The 15,866-nt window shown below is 40.6% G+C and overlaps 1 long non-coding RNA gene across 1 annotated transcript; it reads right to left on the reverse strand.

Annotated features, from left to right (window-relative positions):
- Nucleotides 1-13,128: 13,128 nt before the first annotated feature.
- Nucleotides 13,129-15,405, reverse strand: LOC106012850. Its single transcript, XR_001185175.2, has 2 exons — nt 15,150-15,405; nt 13,129-13,246 (listed from the first exon to the last, which is right to left on the reverse strand). It is a non-coding gene; the product is annotated as an uncharacterized LOC106012850 (long non-coding RNA).
- Between the last annotated feature and the right edge of the window lie 461 nt (nt 15,406-15,866).

A 15,866-nucleotide genomic window follows, 5' to 3' on the forward strand; every position in this document is an offset into this window, starting at 1 on the left:
GTGCGTGTGTGTGCGTGTGTGTGCGTGTGTGTGCGTGTGTGTGCGTGTGTGTGCGTGTGTGTGCGTGTGTGTGCGTGTGTGTGCGTGTGTGTGCGTGTGTGTGCGTGTGTGTGCGTGTGTGTGCGCGTGCGTGTGCGTGTGTGAATGTGTGTGAATGTGTACGTATGTGTGTGTGTGTATGTGGGGGTGAGAGAAAGGGGGGGGGAGGGAGTGTGTGAGAGAGAGTGATACAGATAGAGAAGGAGAGACACAGTGACAGACATACAGACAGAGAGACAGACAAAGAGAGAAAGAGTGGGTGCCATTGCAAAATACCTTATCGCTACAGCACAGGCTCTTTATATCTCGTAAATTTTAATGTTCAACACTCCCATCTACTAGACATTGATCATTTATGAGGCAGGCTGTGCTGGTCCTGCCTATCAATCATGGCCAACGAGGACACAGAGGAATACAGTATCCCAGCACACAGACCAAGATACAAGATTTTTTTTTTTAAACTCTTTCCATTCAAAAATCAAACTCAGGTCTACTGAGTGCCAAGGCAAAGAGCCTAACTTCTACACGCGACTCTGGTATATCTAATTAAACATGAATAAAAAGAAAGCACAAGACAAAGTGGAAGACCTATATATATATATGTATATATAAATATAATATGACCCTGAGGCACAACATGCATGCAAAAATGAGCAATTACTTTTGACATACGGTATTATTAATTGGGAATAACCAAGATGAGATAAAGAGTTTTAAAAAAACATCCAAGTAACATCTGATGACGGCAATGAAAATGATCATGAAAAGGGACTTTTCAAACAAAATAACTTCCATTCAGATGAGTGAAAAAGTAAGACAGACAGAAAGAAATGACAGAAGGAAAGGAAAGAAGTTGGACCTACTATTTGTTTGTTTGTTTGAGTAGGTGTTTTACGGCACTCTCGATTCAGTTTTGTTCTTAGGACCTACTTCTAGGGGCGCTCTCCAATCACTCATGATAAAAAGAGGAATGAACATGAATACCTAGCCAATAATACAAACAAATAACTAGTAAGATAAATTCCACACAGTAAATTTATTAAACATATTTTTCTGCTGCCAGCACAAAAGGAGCTCTTTGCACAGTTCTGAAAAGTAAAAAAAACAACAGATAAACTGACAAACCTAGTACATAATAATATCGATGACAGTTCAGACAACTTTTTTACACCTTCAATCATGCCGCTGTCACTGAAATTTCTCCCTCAGACAAACTAAAAAGGGGTCAACAAAAAGATGTAAGTCATTATATGAGGCCTAAGAGTCAACAACGAGGGGTCGGAGTTAATTCAAGACATGAATAATTAATAAAGGGTCAACAACATGGGGTCGGACAAACTGTAAATTTCTAAAAGGTCACCAAGCAGGGTCGGACTCAAGTCAGGACATGAGTCCTGAGGGTCAACAACGAGGGATGGGACTAAAGTTAAATTTATAAATGGTCAATAACAAGGCATCGAGGCTTAGTCAAGACATGAGTCTTGAGGGTTAAAAACGTTGGGTCGGACTAAAAGAAAAGTTATAAATGGTCTACAAAGAGGGATTGGAGCTAAGTCAAGACATGAGTCCTGAGGGTCAACAACGTGGGGTCGGACTAAATAATCAACATTAGGAGTTGGAGGTAAGTCAAGACACGAATCCTGAGGGTCAACAACGTGTGGTTGGACTAAAGGTAAATTTATATACGGTCAACAACGAGGGATAGAGGCTAAGTCAAGACATGAGTCCTCCTGAGGGTCAACAACGTGGGGTCGGACTAAAGGCAGAGTTATAAATTATCAATAATGAGGGGTAGGGGTTAAGTCAAGACATGAATCTTGAGGGTCAACAACATGGGGTGGACTAGGGGTGGACTAAAGGTAAAATTCTAAAGGGTCAACCAGAGGGGGCAGACCAAAGTCAAGACATGAGTCCTGAGGGTCAACAACATTGGGTTGGACTAAAAGAAAAAATCATAAATGGTCAACAACGAGGGGTCGGAGCTTAGTCAATAGGGTCAACAACATGAGGTTGGATTGAAGGTCAAATTCTAAAGTGTCACGCAGAGGGGACGGATCGAAGTCAAGACATGTGTTCTGAGGGTCAACAACGTGAAAAAGGATAAAAGGTACAGTTATATAAACGGTCAACAACGAGGGGTAGGGGTTAAATCAAGAAATGAATCTTGATGGTCAAGAAATGAATCTTGATGGTCAAGAAATGAATCTTGAAGGTCAACAACATGGGGTCGGAAAATAGGCAAAGTAAAATGGTCAACAACGATGGGTTGGAGCTTAGTCAAGGCACGAGTCTTCAGGGTCAACAACGTGGGGTCGGACTAAAGGAAAAATTTTTAATAGTCAACAGCAAGGGGTTGGAGCTTAGTCGTTAGGGTCAACAACATGGGATTGGATTGAAGGTCAAGTTCTAAAGGGTCACCAAGAGGGGACAGATCGAAGTCAAGACATGAGTCCTGAGGGTCAACAACGTGGGGTCGGACAAAAGGTAAATTGGTAAATTTATAAACGGTCAACAACGAGGGATAGCTGGGGCTAAGTCAAGACAAGATGTCCTGAGGGTCAACAACGTGGGGTCGGACAAAAGGCAAAGTTATAAGCGGTCAATAACGAGGAATTGGGGTCAAGTCAAGACATGAATCTTGAGGGTCAACAACGTGGGGTCGGACTCAAGGTAAAGTTCTAAAGGGCCACCAAGAGGGGTTGGAGGAACGTCAAGACACGAGTCCTGAGGGTCAACAACGTGGGGTCAGACAAAAGGCAGAGTTATAAACGATCAACAATGAAGGATGGGAAGTAAGTCAAGACACGAGTCCTGTGGGTCAACAACGAGGGGTCGGACTAAACGTAAAGTTCAAAAGGGTCACAAAGATGGGGAGGACTGAAGTCAAAACATATGAGGCCTGAGGGTCAACAACGTGGGGTCAAAATAATAATAATAACAATGCTGATCATTTCTATAGCACTCACTCCCGTGTGAACACAGCTTTAGGCGCTTTACATGTACAAACTATTTTTCCACTCGCATACGTGCGCAGGCACACACACACACATACACACACACACACACACAATCACGCACACATTACACGCACACACATCTACTTGCTTATCACACGTTACAAAATGAGCACATACAAATACATAAAATAATATAAACTATGCAATTCGCAAAATACATAAATGGATGCATAGAGTCATTTACATAAACATTGTACTGAACATGAGTCTACTGACATAATGATTTCATTAAATGTGTCTTTAAAGATCTTGTAAATTTAGACTCAGAAGCGGTATGTCTCAAGGGTTGGGGAAGAGAGTTCCAAACTGATGGAGCAAGGAAAGCAAACGATCTTTCAGCTAATTTTTTTTTAACCTCCCTTTCTGGGACTCTTAAAAGATACTGATCGCCTGATCTTATTTATCTAGAGTTTGGAGCACAAATTTGGATGAGATCACTGATATATGAGGGAGCTTTATTATTGGCACATTTATGATATAATATTGTAATTTTATATGCTATTCTAGCTGACAAAGAGAGCCAATGCAACGTTCTTAACATGGGAGTAATGTGATTCCTCTTCTTTTTTTCTGTAGTACTAGCCTTGCAGCTTGATTTTGAAAGTGTAACTTGTGAAGAGTGGTATTTGGTATGTTAGTTAATAAAGCACTGCAATGACCGAAGCGTGAAAACAAAGATGACACGAGCGTTTTCAAAGAGCCTCCATTCAAAAACAGATACATGTATATGACAAAAGAAATAGTTTTTAAGTGATCAACAACGAGGGGTTGGAGCTAAGTCAAGACGTGAGTCCTGGGGGTTAACAACGTGGGGTCGAACCAAAGGTAAAGTTCTAAATAATCAACAATAAGGGGTTGGAACTATGTTAATAAGTCCTACTAAAGGGTCACCAAGAGGGGTTGGAGCTAAGTCAAGGAATGTAGGGTCAAAGTAAAGTTCTAACAGGTTAACAAGAAGGGATCAGAATAATATTCCAAAGCTTTTACAAAGAGGGGCTGGAGTAATCTCCAAGAAAGACATGAAGACCTGAGTATATACACATTGGCTGTTGAACCATTTTTCTTATAGTAAACAAGCTTTTCATTGTGTTTAAAAAACCTATTTTGTAGCGCTATAAAGGCTTTCAATTTTGTTGAATCAGTGGACTTCAAACTTTTCACAACTCCAAACTTCAAGTTAAGAAAATACTGGTGGTATCAGAACGTCTATCACAGAAGGTCAAAGGCCAAACTAACAGCTTGCAGCGCTTGTTTATTTGTTTTTGATCAAGTCATGATTGATTGAGTAGCTGTTTTACAACACTATCGACCCAATTTTACCCAGTCAGTTAACATTAACAGCACAAACAAAGTGCAAGAAATATTACAGAATAAAAAATCCACTCCAACAACCTCACACTCAAACTCAAAATCAACAGGAAGCTCTGCCCCCACCATTCTACCCCTGCAACCTCCCCCCCCCCCCCTTTCCCCCCAAAAAAAGAAAAACCTACACTGCCCCCTCAACTACCTCCCGCCATGGCCATGGCAATATCTACAAAATTCTACTCTGACTCTAACCTATCCACCTAGCTCCCTATCAACCTATCTGCCTATCTCTTCAGCCCCACTGCGTCATTTTAAGCTTGAGTGTGATATACGGAAATCGTAGCAACAGAGCACTGCAAGACCTGTTTGACCAGAAAAGTGCTAGACCTTCTGTTGTCACCAAAGTTTGCATTGAAAGTAAGGAACAAAACCTCTCATCATTCTATATCAGTGACAATGTTTCTAAGTAGCTTCATTACAAAATCTCCATCTGGACATCATACATGGAATATTGTTTTCTTGAGTCTTTGCTGGTTTTTACAGCACTATCAACACAATTTATTGTACGGTGAGCTGGTCTCCGCAAAGCGAGTGCAAGGGCACACCCATCTTCGCTTCAAAGATGTGTGCAAGCGAGATATGAAATCACTTGATATGGGCTCTTAGGTGGGAGACACTGGGAGCTGGTCTCATCAGAGGTGAAGCCCGACTGCGACAGGCAGCTGAAGACAAACGCCATCACCGAAAGAACAGCCAGAGGCTACCAACGCATGAAGACACCATTCACAAGTGCAGCCATGGCTACAAGGACTGCCATTCTGTGTGAACCTGTTCAGCTACAGCAAGCGCTGCTCTCGAACCTGAAATCTCCTATGGCGCAGATCCATAGTATCCTGAGACTGAAGGATGCCATGCCATCAACAATTTCACATGAGAGAAATAAAACTGTTAAAGTAGTCCATGGTAGTCATCTGGAGGAATTGACATGTCTATTCAAGAGTAGCTGCATATTGAAATGATTCTTGATGCCTGGCAATTGTCTGTTAGTTCTTGAATGACTAATTGAAGAAAAATTATTGTTTCACAGTGCTATTGGCACAGTTTGATCATGTTAGCACAACACTCATTTGACTGGATGGCATGTGCAGCGCGGGGATGTTACCATCCAGGGTGAGTGGAAGGTCCTTCCTGTCAGGGCATGGTATCTGCTTCTTTGGTAGCTGTTAACTGTTGGCTTGACATCTTTCTAAGAAAAATATATAAGGTAGCGTGAGTTACTAAATTTGAATAAAGACAATGTACATAGCTGCAATAATGGTCACTTAGCGCACACAGGAGAAATAAAGTTACGAATGACCCTACAAAGGCATTCTCCTTCCAACAGCTATAAGAAATAGTGGTAGTTTTTGATGGTGTATATTTTAACGGGGCAATTTTTTAATTTAAGTGCCAACTACAGATTTTCCTAAAATCTGCCTTTCATAGCACTTATTAAAAGGACGGGCAGACATTTTTTAAAATCTGTCAGTACATATGTTTAAAAACTTTTCCTTTATTTATTTTTTCTTAAGAACTTACATCTGTATAATTTGTAAATTTTTCAAAGTAGAAAAAGGGTCGCTATAAAATTGTTTGCTACCGGTTTAAAAAGACAGACATTTATAAAAATCTGTCAGTATATATGTTTTATCATTTACCCTTTCCACCTAAATGCCAAATTAAAACTTTAAACTTTAAATCAGAAAAACCAATTGGTATTTTTCGAATTTTACTTCAATAATAAATAAACAAGTAGTGTTCCAAGACATATTTCCCAGACAGATACCTCCTGTAGATGCTCCTGTCTGTGGGTGCTCCTCCGGCTGGTCCTCCAGTCCGCGGCTGGTCCTGGTGATGAAGACGTGTCAATTCAAACAATCGTCTTACATCTATGGGCTACAGTTTTGTATTTTTGATTCAGATAATAAAAAGACTCGTTATAATATTATTTGCTACCAGTTTAAAAGGACATAAGGACATTGATAAAAATCCTGTCAGTAAATATATTTTATAATGTTCTCTTTTCACCTAAATGCCAATAAAAAACACAACAAACTTTCACCACGAAATTAAAAAAAAAAAACACGAAATTTATTTTTCTAATTTTACTTTAACAATTAACAAATAATTTTCCAAGACATATTTCCTAAACAAATACCTCCTGTAGATGCTCCTGTCTGTGGGTGCTCCTCCGGCTGGTCCTCCTGTCCCCGGCTGGTCCTGGTGATGAAGACTACAATCGTCTTACGTCTGTACAGTTTACATTTTTGTTTCAAAATATAAAAAGAGTCGTTACAATATTGTTTACCACCAGTTTAAAAGGACAGAAGGTCATTAATAAACATTTTTCAGTAATTACATTTTATCCTTCTCCCTTTTCACCTAAATGCAGCAATAAAATTACCTTTAACAAACCCCTCCCCCCCCTGTAATTATAATCAAATAATGTTCCAAGACATAGTTCACCCCCCATGGCGGTGCTACTGACTGAAGAGTCTTTAGGCCATTCCCAAAGTGGGGACATAAACCATGTTCTTGCGAATAGTAGAATTGTAATTGTAAATCAGCTGATTCATCAATATCATGCTCATAACTGTGCCTGGACTGCAAGAGGGAACTGCTGCTTTTTCTTTCCAGATCCATACTATCGCCATTTCCTCTAGTTCTTTTGTAGGTTTGTCAAACTCTTGTGACCCACTATTTCAGGGGTGCCTTGATAAAGCAGACTTTGTGCTGTTGAAGCTAAAGAGGTGGGCAGAGAAAGTTTGATTCCCTGTAAGGACTTCTCTGTTGACATCCATCCCTTGGCGCTCATATGACCTTATGCAGTTGCGAGCGCCTTAAAACCTCGACTGATTCAAACAAGAAAGACATAGTTCCCAGACAAATACCTCCTGTAGATGTTCTGTCTGCGGGTGCTCCTCTTGGTGGTCCAGGTGGTCCTTAAGGAACAATCCAGTATACACGCCACTCCAACATCCTCACACTCAAACTCAAAATCAGCAGGAAGCTCTACCCACACCATTCTACCCCTGCAACCCTCCCCACCCCTCCCCCCCCCAAAAAAAAGAAAAACCTGCACTGCCTCCTCTACCTCCCGCCATGGCCATGGCAATACCTACAAAATCCTACTCTGAACCTAGCCTATTCACCTAGCCCCCTATCAACCTATCTGTCTATCTCTACAGCCCCCACTGCATCACTTTAAGCCTGAGTGTGAGATACGGAAATCGTGTTGTCTGTGGGTGGTCATCCGACGGCTGGTCCTGGTGATGAAGACGTGTCAATAAACATAATCTTCTTACATCTATACAGTTTGTACATTTGTTTTAAGAAAATAAAAGAGTAGTTATATTGTTTTTTACCAATTTAAAGGACAAAAGGACATTAATAAAAATCTGTCAGAAAATACTTTTCATCATTTTCCTTTTTTATCAATATGCAAAAAATAAAACTTACCTTTAAATCATAAAAACCAATAGGTACTTTCCTAATTTCACTTTAATAGTGAATTAACAAATAATGTCCCAAGACATATTTCCCAGACAAATACCTCCTGTAGATGCTCCTGTCTGTGGGTGCTCCTCCGGCTGGTCCTCCTGTCCGCGGCTGGTCCTGGTGATGAAGACGTGTCAATTAATACAATCGTCTTACATCTATACATACAGTTTGTATTCTTTTTGTGAAAAAATAAATTGTCGATAAAATATTTTTGCTACTGGTTTAAAAAGCATCAAAGGCATTTTAAAAAATTTGTCCCAAAAATATGTTTCATCTTTTTCCTTTTTTCACCTAAACATTTAAAAAAAATGTTTACCTTGTACTTGTAATCAGAAAAACCAATAGGTATTTTTCTAATTTTACTTTAGTAGTAAATTACCAAATACAGTCGAGCCTGCCCTGACGGCCACCTCTATAAGACGGCCACCTGTAAAACGGCCACTTTCCATTTCCCCCCTTGCGTTTTTTTCTATATGATTTAACTTTGTAAAACGGGCACCTGTCCAACTCGGCCTCGGCCATCATATTTTAACACACAGCCCCTATCACATCAAACAATAACACTTGTCTTAGACGGCCACCTTAGTGACTCCATTACGTTTTGTCATAAATTGTGCCTTGGCCCCTGGCGTTGTGGGGGGGAGCTGTCATAATTAAATCACCTGTCGTTGTTGTTTTTAATGTCCCTCCAACTCCAACAGATCATGTTGCGTAGGCCCCTCCCACTATTGACCAATAAGTAACAAATTTTCATCTGCTGGTGGGGTAAGCGTGTGATACCTCATAACCCATAAGCCTCGCCCAAAACTCAAACAAAAATCGTGAGATGAGTGGTCACTGTTTACCCTGTCTGTAACAAAGTAACAATGGACGTCAACATGAACTTGTGACAGAAGCATCGCTTGTTCTCCTCGTGGTGGCGACCCATGAGTTTGTTTTACCGTAGCACTTGGTCCTCCTTGTCTGACACTTTTCGTTTCATTGTCGCTCTCGCACAAAAGCAACAAAAGAAAAAAAAAGAGAAAGAAAACCCTCCAGCAAAGACAACAGCAACAACAATAACAACAACAACAACAGGGCAGCTACTTTCGAGAGACCTCAGAGAGGAATGGTTTGGGTTTTTTTCATCTTGATCAGTCCTGCCCAAGACACCAACTGTCTTATACGGCCACTTCTAACCTCGACAATGGGTGGCCGTCTTACACAGGTTCGACTATTACCAAATAATGTTCCAAGACATATTTCCCAGACAAATACCTCCTGTAGATGCTCCAGTCTGTGGGTGCTCCTCCGGCTGGTCCTCCTGTCCGCGGCTGGTCCTCCTGTCCGTGGCTGGTCCTGGTGACGAAGACATGTCAATTCATACAATTGTCTTGTGTCTCTACAGTTTCCATTTTTGTTTCAGAAAATAAAGAGTTGATATATTTTTACTACTGGTTTAAAAGGACATTAATAGACATCTGTAAATACGTTTTTTATTTTTCCTTTTCAGCGAAATGCAATTAAAAGCCTTACAGCTTGAAAATTGTTTAAAAATAAATAAATTTATTTTTCTAACTTCACTTCAATGTTTGATTACATTATGCTATTTGGACTGGGACATCTGACTGCATTTCATAGAAAGACAGAACAAAATGGTTCGGCCACCTGTTACGTATGTTACCTAGGCAGCCAGCCTTGAGAACCTATAACACCAAGCACTCAAGCTATAAAGGAAGAGGAAGGCCACACAAAAGGTGGATTGAAGTTGTCAAGGAAGCCCTGATAAATCATAGTATCCAAACTGAAAGAGCTGCGGAGCTGGCCTACCATAGAAAACTGCATCTCATCTCTATGCATAATGACAACAGAGGACGAAAAGTAAAAGTAGGTAATTGATCAATAATGTTCCAAGACATAATATTTCCCTGACAAATACCTCCTGTAGATGTTCCTGTCTGTGGGTGCTCCCCCGGCTGGTCCTCCTGTCCGCGGATGGTCCTGGTGATGAAAACGTGTCAATTAATACAATCGTCTTACATCTATATAGTTTCCATTTTTCTTTAAGAAAATAAAGAGTTGATATATTTTTACTACTGGTTCAAAAGGACATTAATAAAAAAATCTGTCAGTAAATACGTAGGCCTCTTATTACTTTCCCTTTTCACCTAAATGTAAAAATAAAACTTTTACCTTTAAATCAAAAGAATCAATAGATATTTTTCTTTTTTTTTCTTTTTTTTGTAGAGGTTTTACGGCGCTCACAACTGCATAATGTCATATGAGCACCATGAGGTGGATGTCAACAGAGAAGTCTTTACAGGGAATCGGGCTTACTCTGCTCACCTCTCTGGCTTCAACAGCACAAAGTCTCTTTTGACTTTCAAAGCACCCCGGAAATAGCGGGTCACAAGAGTGTGACAAAAACATAACAAAAAATGAGGAAAATGACGATAGTAAGGATTGGGAAAGTAAAAGCAGCAGTTCCCTGTTGTAGTTCAGGCACAGTTGTGAGCATGACATTGTTGAATCAGCCCTTTTACAATTCTACTTCAACATAAGAACTGGAGTAGGGTCAGACTCGCTAAATCAGCGTCCGTGAGTAACGAAGTGCTCGCTGGCACTACCCGCAAACAAGCGGACGGGTAACGAGCCATCCGCTTGTGAAGAGTTGTTCCTTGCTACTCATCGGACAGAGACAACATTTCCTTTAGCCAGCGAGCGGAAGGGTGAATGGAGAGACTCCATGCATTCAAGCAGGCAGACAGACGGACGGGGAGCGACTCCTATTGCATACTATTTACACCCTGCCCCCTCGTAAAACACATTGTAGCTAGGTGTTCATGCTGAAAATTGCTCTCCCCTCCCTCCATAAAAGGCCTTTGGAAATTCTATTTTGATTGACTGTGTAGGTGTTTTACGGCACTATCGACCCAAATTCTTTAAACGTCGCCTTCAGGTTAAATTGGAACATACACAGTGCGAGCCACACACGAGGTGAAAGGTTACACACATAGTGCTACGTCACCAGCCTCTCTCACTCCCTGTGGCACCGCAAGTGGCTTGAAACACTGTGCCTAACTAACAAACAATAGACGGCGGGCCTAACATCGAGTCGAGTATATCGTGTGCTAGAGTTAGTCCGTTCGCCCGCCCGTTAAGTGAATTAAATTGTGGAGCGGACCAAAAAAAAAAAGAACTGACTTGAGGTCCGCAGTCTGCTCGCTGAGAGAGTAAAATTGTGGAGTGGACCCTAAAAATGAACTGTCTTGGGGTTCGCAGTCCACTCGCATGGCCGCCCGTTACCCGCTCGCTCTGACAGTCCACGAGTAACGAACCCGTCCATCCGCTCGCCCCAACTCTAATAAAAACGAGAAGGGTGGGGGGGGGGTATTTTTAAAATTTTGCTTTAATTATAAATTAACAAATAATGTTCCAAGACATAATTTTCCAGACAAATACCTCCTGTAGATGCTCCTGTCTGTGGGTGCTCCTTCGGCTGATCCTCCTGTCCGTGGCTGGTTCTGGTGATGAAGACGTGTCAATTAATACAATCGTATTGTATCTATACAGTTTGTATTTTTGTTTCAGAATATACAAGAGGGGATATAATATTTTAACTACTGGTTTAACTCTAACTATGTCTGGACAGTGGCAGCGTCCGGCAGTCGAGGTCCATAACTATGGCTGGACCGATGCGAAGTCATTATTGTATTATGGTACGATCCGAATATAAAAAAGTATGAGCTAACAATCCTTAAGTTTGACCCGGAAGTCAAAGATAAATGAATTCTACATCTGCGTAATGCTTTATTATTATTGATGAGTTTGACTCGAAACAAGTAGTTTTATAAACGTAACATGTCGGGTCGCATTTCCACAAACAGGAGAGAATTACGCGGAAACGTGATTTTAAATCGAGTGTTAAAAGGCCAGAAAAGACATTAATAAAAACGGGTCAGGAGAAATGTTTTATTAGTTTTCTTTTTCACCAAAATGTAAAAACAAGTCTTTCACCTTGAAATAACAAAACCAATAGTTATTTTTCTAATTTTACTATAATGATTAACAAATAATGTTCCAAGACCTATTTCTCAGACAAATACCTCCTATAGATGCTCCTGTCTGTGGGTGCTCCTCCGGCTGGTCCTCCTGTCCGCGGCTGGTCCTGGTGATGAAGATGTGTCAGTTAATACAATCGTCTTACCTCTATACATACAGTTTGTATTCTTTTTGTGAAAAAATAAATTGTTGCTAAAATATTTTTGCTACTGGTTTAAAAAGTATCAAAGACATTTCAAAAAAATTTGTCCAAAAAATATGTTTCATCATTTGTCAATTAATACTATTGTCTTACGTCTATACAGTTTGCATTTTTGTTTCAAAATATAAAAAGAGTCGTTACAATATTGTTTACCACCAGTTTAAAAGGACAGAAGGTCATTAATAAAAAAAAAAAACCTTTCAGTAAAAATACATTTTATCATTCTCTCTTCCCACCTAAATGCAACAATAAAACTTTTACCTTTAACTTGAAAAACTATAATAATGAACACCGAGACATATTTCTCAGACAAATACCTCCTGTAGACGTCCTGTCTGCGGGTGCTCTTCTTGCTGGTCCAGGTGGTCCTTAAGGAACAATCCAGTATACACGCCACTCCAACATCATCACACTCAAACTCAAAATCAGCAGGAAGCTCTACCCACACCATTCTACCCCTGCAACCCTACCCACCCCCCCTCCCAAAAAAAAGAAAAACCTGCACTGCCCCCTCAACTACCTCCCGCCATGGCCATGGCAATATCTACAAAATCCTACTCTGAACCTAGCCTATCCACCTAGCTCTCTATCAACCTATCTGCCTATCTCTACAGCCCCACTGCGTCACTTCAAGCCTGAGTGTGATATACGGAAATCGTAGAAGCAGACCACTTTGATACTTGTTGGACCAGAAAAGTGAACACACCGTCTGATGTCACCAAACTCTGAACTGTAGGAAAGGGATAGAATTGCCTCGTCATCTTTCTAGTTCAGTGATCTCATATAGTGAAGCAGCTTCTGTACAATATCTGAAACAGTACATCATACAAAGAATGTTTCTGACGTTGAGTCCATGTTTTTACATCCCTATCTGCATAATTTCACACAAGCTTGAGAAATCAAAGTGCACAGTCAGCTGTTATATTTGCCAGTTATCGTTCGCTGGTGTAACTGACAGAAATCCATTTCAGGGTAGCTGTGGCAGTATATTCGTCTGGCTGGTTGTCTAAGAGTGAGTGGAAGGTCCGTGCTGTCTGGGCAGGGTGTCAGCTTCTTGGCTGACTGTCAGCTGTTGGCTTCTCATGTGGGTGCTGGCTTTCTGTGAAACATAAATTTGAAGTCAAATTAGTTATTAATTAAACTTTACAGTTTAATCAAAGAAAAGCACATCCAAGGCAATAACAATTATCAAAATGTAAGGGGACAGACAGGCACAAACTACAGGGGAAAGGAAACGAGAAGGTTCTGTCATTGACACCCCTCACCCATCGACAATAACAAAAGGCAATATATTGGGGGGGGTTTGGAGTGGGTTTTTGGGTTGTTTCTTTAAAAAGTGTTTTACGGCGCTCACAACTGCATAAGGTTATATAAGCGCGCGGGACACGTTAAACTTTTTCAGTTGGTAGGAAATTTTGAAATTTGCCCGGGTGGCAGTCAAAGCCTACTCTTATCGATTGTGAACCACCAAGGGATCTTTAACGTGCGCAACTTGCACACGGGCCCTCCGAGATTTTTCGCCCTTGTCCGAGAAGGCTAGGTGCAGGGGTGTGGCTGAAAGACAACAGTAAGAAGGAGCCAGGGAGAAGCAGTAGAAAGGCTGCAGAAAGAGTCAGAAGCCCAGAGGAGGGGGCAAAAGAGATGAGGGGGTGGGGCAGAAAGAGGAGACGAAGGCAGACGATAGAACATTGCTAGAGAGCAGGCAATGAGGTGAAACGAGACAATTTTAGAGAATAATTTTTTTGGTCGCTACCCGGACTCGAACCCGGGACCTTCGAATGAGCGGCCAACACCCTAACCTCTAGGTCACGAGAGCCCCCATATTGGTTTTTGATTGAGCATTATGTTGTATATCGCTATAGAGAAAATCTGTTCATGTATTTGACACATACAGATTTTCCAAACATCAACTTTTCTTACTACTGATTAAAAGAATGGACAAACATTTACAAAAATCTGTCTGCGAAATTATGAGTTAAAAACTTTTTTACAACTTTGATACTATGCATTTCTTGTAGACTAAATATTTGCACAACAAAGATCTTTCCTGGGTCAATAATATTAACAATGACTTCCTGTTGGAGCATTTAAAATACCAAATACTGGTATAAGCGCATCTTTGAATTCACCGCATTCTATCAAAATAAGCCAAACAGTAGAAGAAACAAATTGTAGCATGTTATAAAGAAAGGACATTTTTATCCTTCTAGGAGATGTTCTTCACATGATTGTGTATTTTTGACCAATTAAAACTTCCACTATTCCAATATTAGTGTGACAAGAAAAAGATGAATGCAACCTATTGAAGGAGGGGTTCCACCTTCAGTGACACGAAGCAACCAATATCATAAATTGTTCTCAGTTGAATTGATTTAACAAGCAAATATTCAGGTCTTAGGTTAATTTTAAGACTCATTACTCGACATGACCAGGGGCATTTTTTGAGAGACACCTAAATCCAAACATGTAATTTGAAGTTGAACTCAAAACTCACCAATTATTGGTACTTTTTAATTTCTAAAGTAGTAATTGAGTTAATGTCCTAATAGGGGAGGTCTGTTAATAGGGGGAGGGGGGAGGGGGGGAGGGAGAGAGAGAGAGAAAGAGAGAGAGAGAGAGAGAGAGAGGGGGGGTGGTTGCAGGATGTGGAATACTGAAAATAGAAATTACTAAATCTGAAGGAACTAGGAGGAAGGGGTTGGGGGGGTGCAGTTTGAGTAGAAAGTGTGCACAGGAAATACAAGTGAGAGAGAAACAACGGAACTAGCCCAAAATATGGAAACGGGGAATGAAATGACCTTTCAGTACGCACAATATGTACGATGAGGAGGAATGGGGAGAGACGAAGAATGAGGACTTGATAATAAGAAATAATATATTGTAAAGCGCATAGAGCCTGCTGTTGAGCGGGGATATGCGCTATACAAATGCTATCTATTATTATTATTATTAAGAATTGGAATACGGTTAAATATCAAGAAATACGACAACAAATAACATACCTGAATATTTGCTAAGATATAATGGAATCTAAATCTCTATGTGTCGCCTGATCGCCTCGGTTTCATTTGCACAGGAGACGGGAAGGCAGTGTCCAATGTAGTTTTACTACTGGAATCACAAGTACCTGAAATGTCGCCAGCTTCGAACTGATTAATTTCTGCTCAAAGCGCCCTAAGAGAGCACGAACTGAATTGTATTCACCAAGTAGCTGTCTGCTGATTGGCTGTTGGATCTCCGATTTCTACTCATCAGTCACTTTTTTTTTTAGTTTAGAGTAGGCCTACTGTAAACGAGGCGTCACAAAAAGCGTCGACTAACATAGCCACGAAGACAACGTTGTGTGTGTGTGTGTGTGTGTGTGTGTGTGTGTGTGTGTGTGTGTGTGTGTGTGTGTGTGTGTGTGTGTGTGTGTGTGTGTAAGAGAGAGAGAGAGAGAGAGAGGGGGGGGGTGTAGGCCTTTGAGTGTTTGTACAGTGTAGGACGGGGATGGACAAAGTACATGTAGTAAAATACAACAGTGTGCAACTTTTTTGTGTGTGGGAACGCTAACTGCCCCACCAACGCCTCCTTTATTACAGTTAAGACTAATAAGAGTAGGCGTTGTGCACGACCCATTCGTCTTGAAAGAAATATTCTCTCTCTATATATATATATATATATATATATATATATATATATATATATATATATATATATATATATATATATATATATAT

Source organism: Aplysia californica, unplaced genomic scaffold (assembly GCF_000002075.1).
Source record: "Aplysia californica isolate F4 #8 unplaced genomic scaffold, AplCal3.0 scaffold00533, whole genome shotgun sequence".
Classification (NCBI taxonomy): domain Eukaryota; kingdom Metazoa; phylum Mollusca; class Gastropoda; order Aplysiida; family Aplysiidae; genus Aplysia; species Aplysia californica.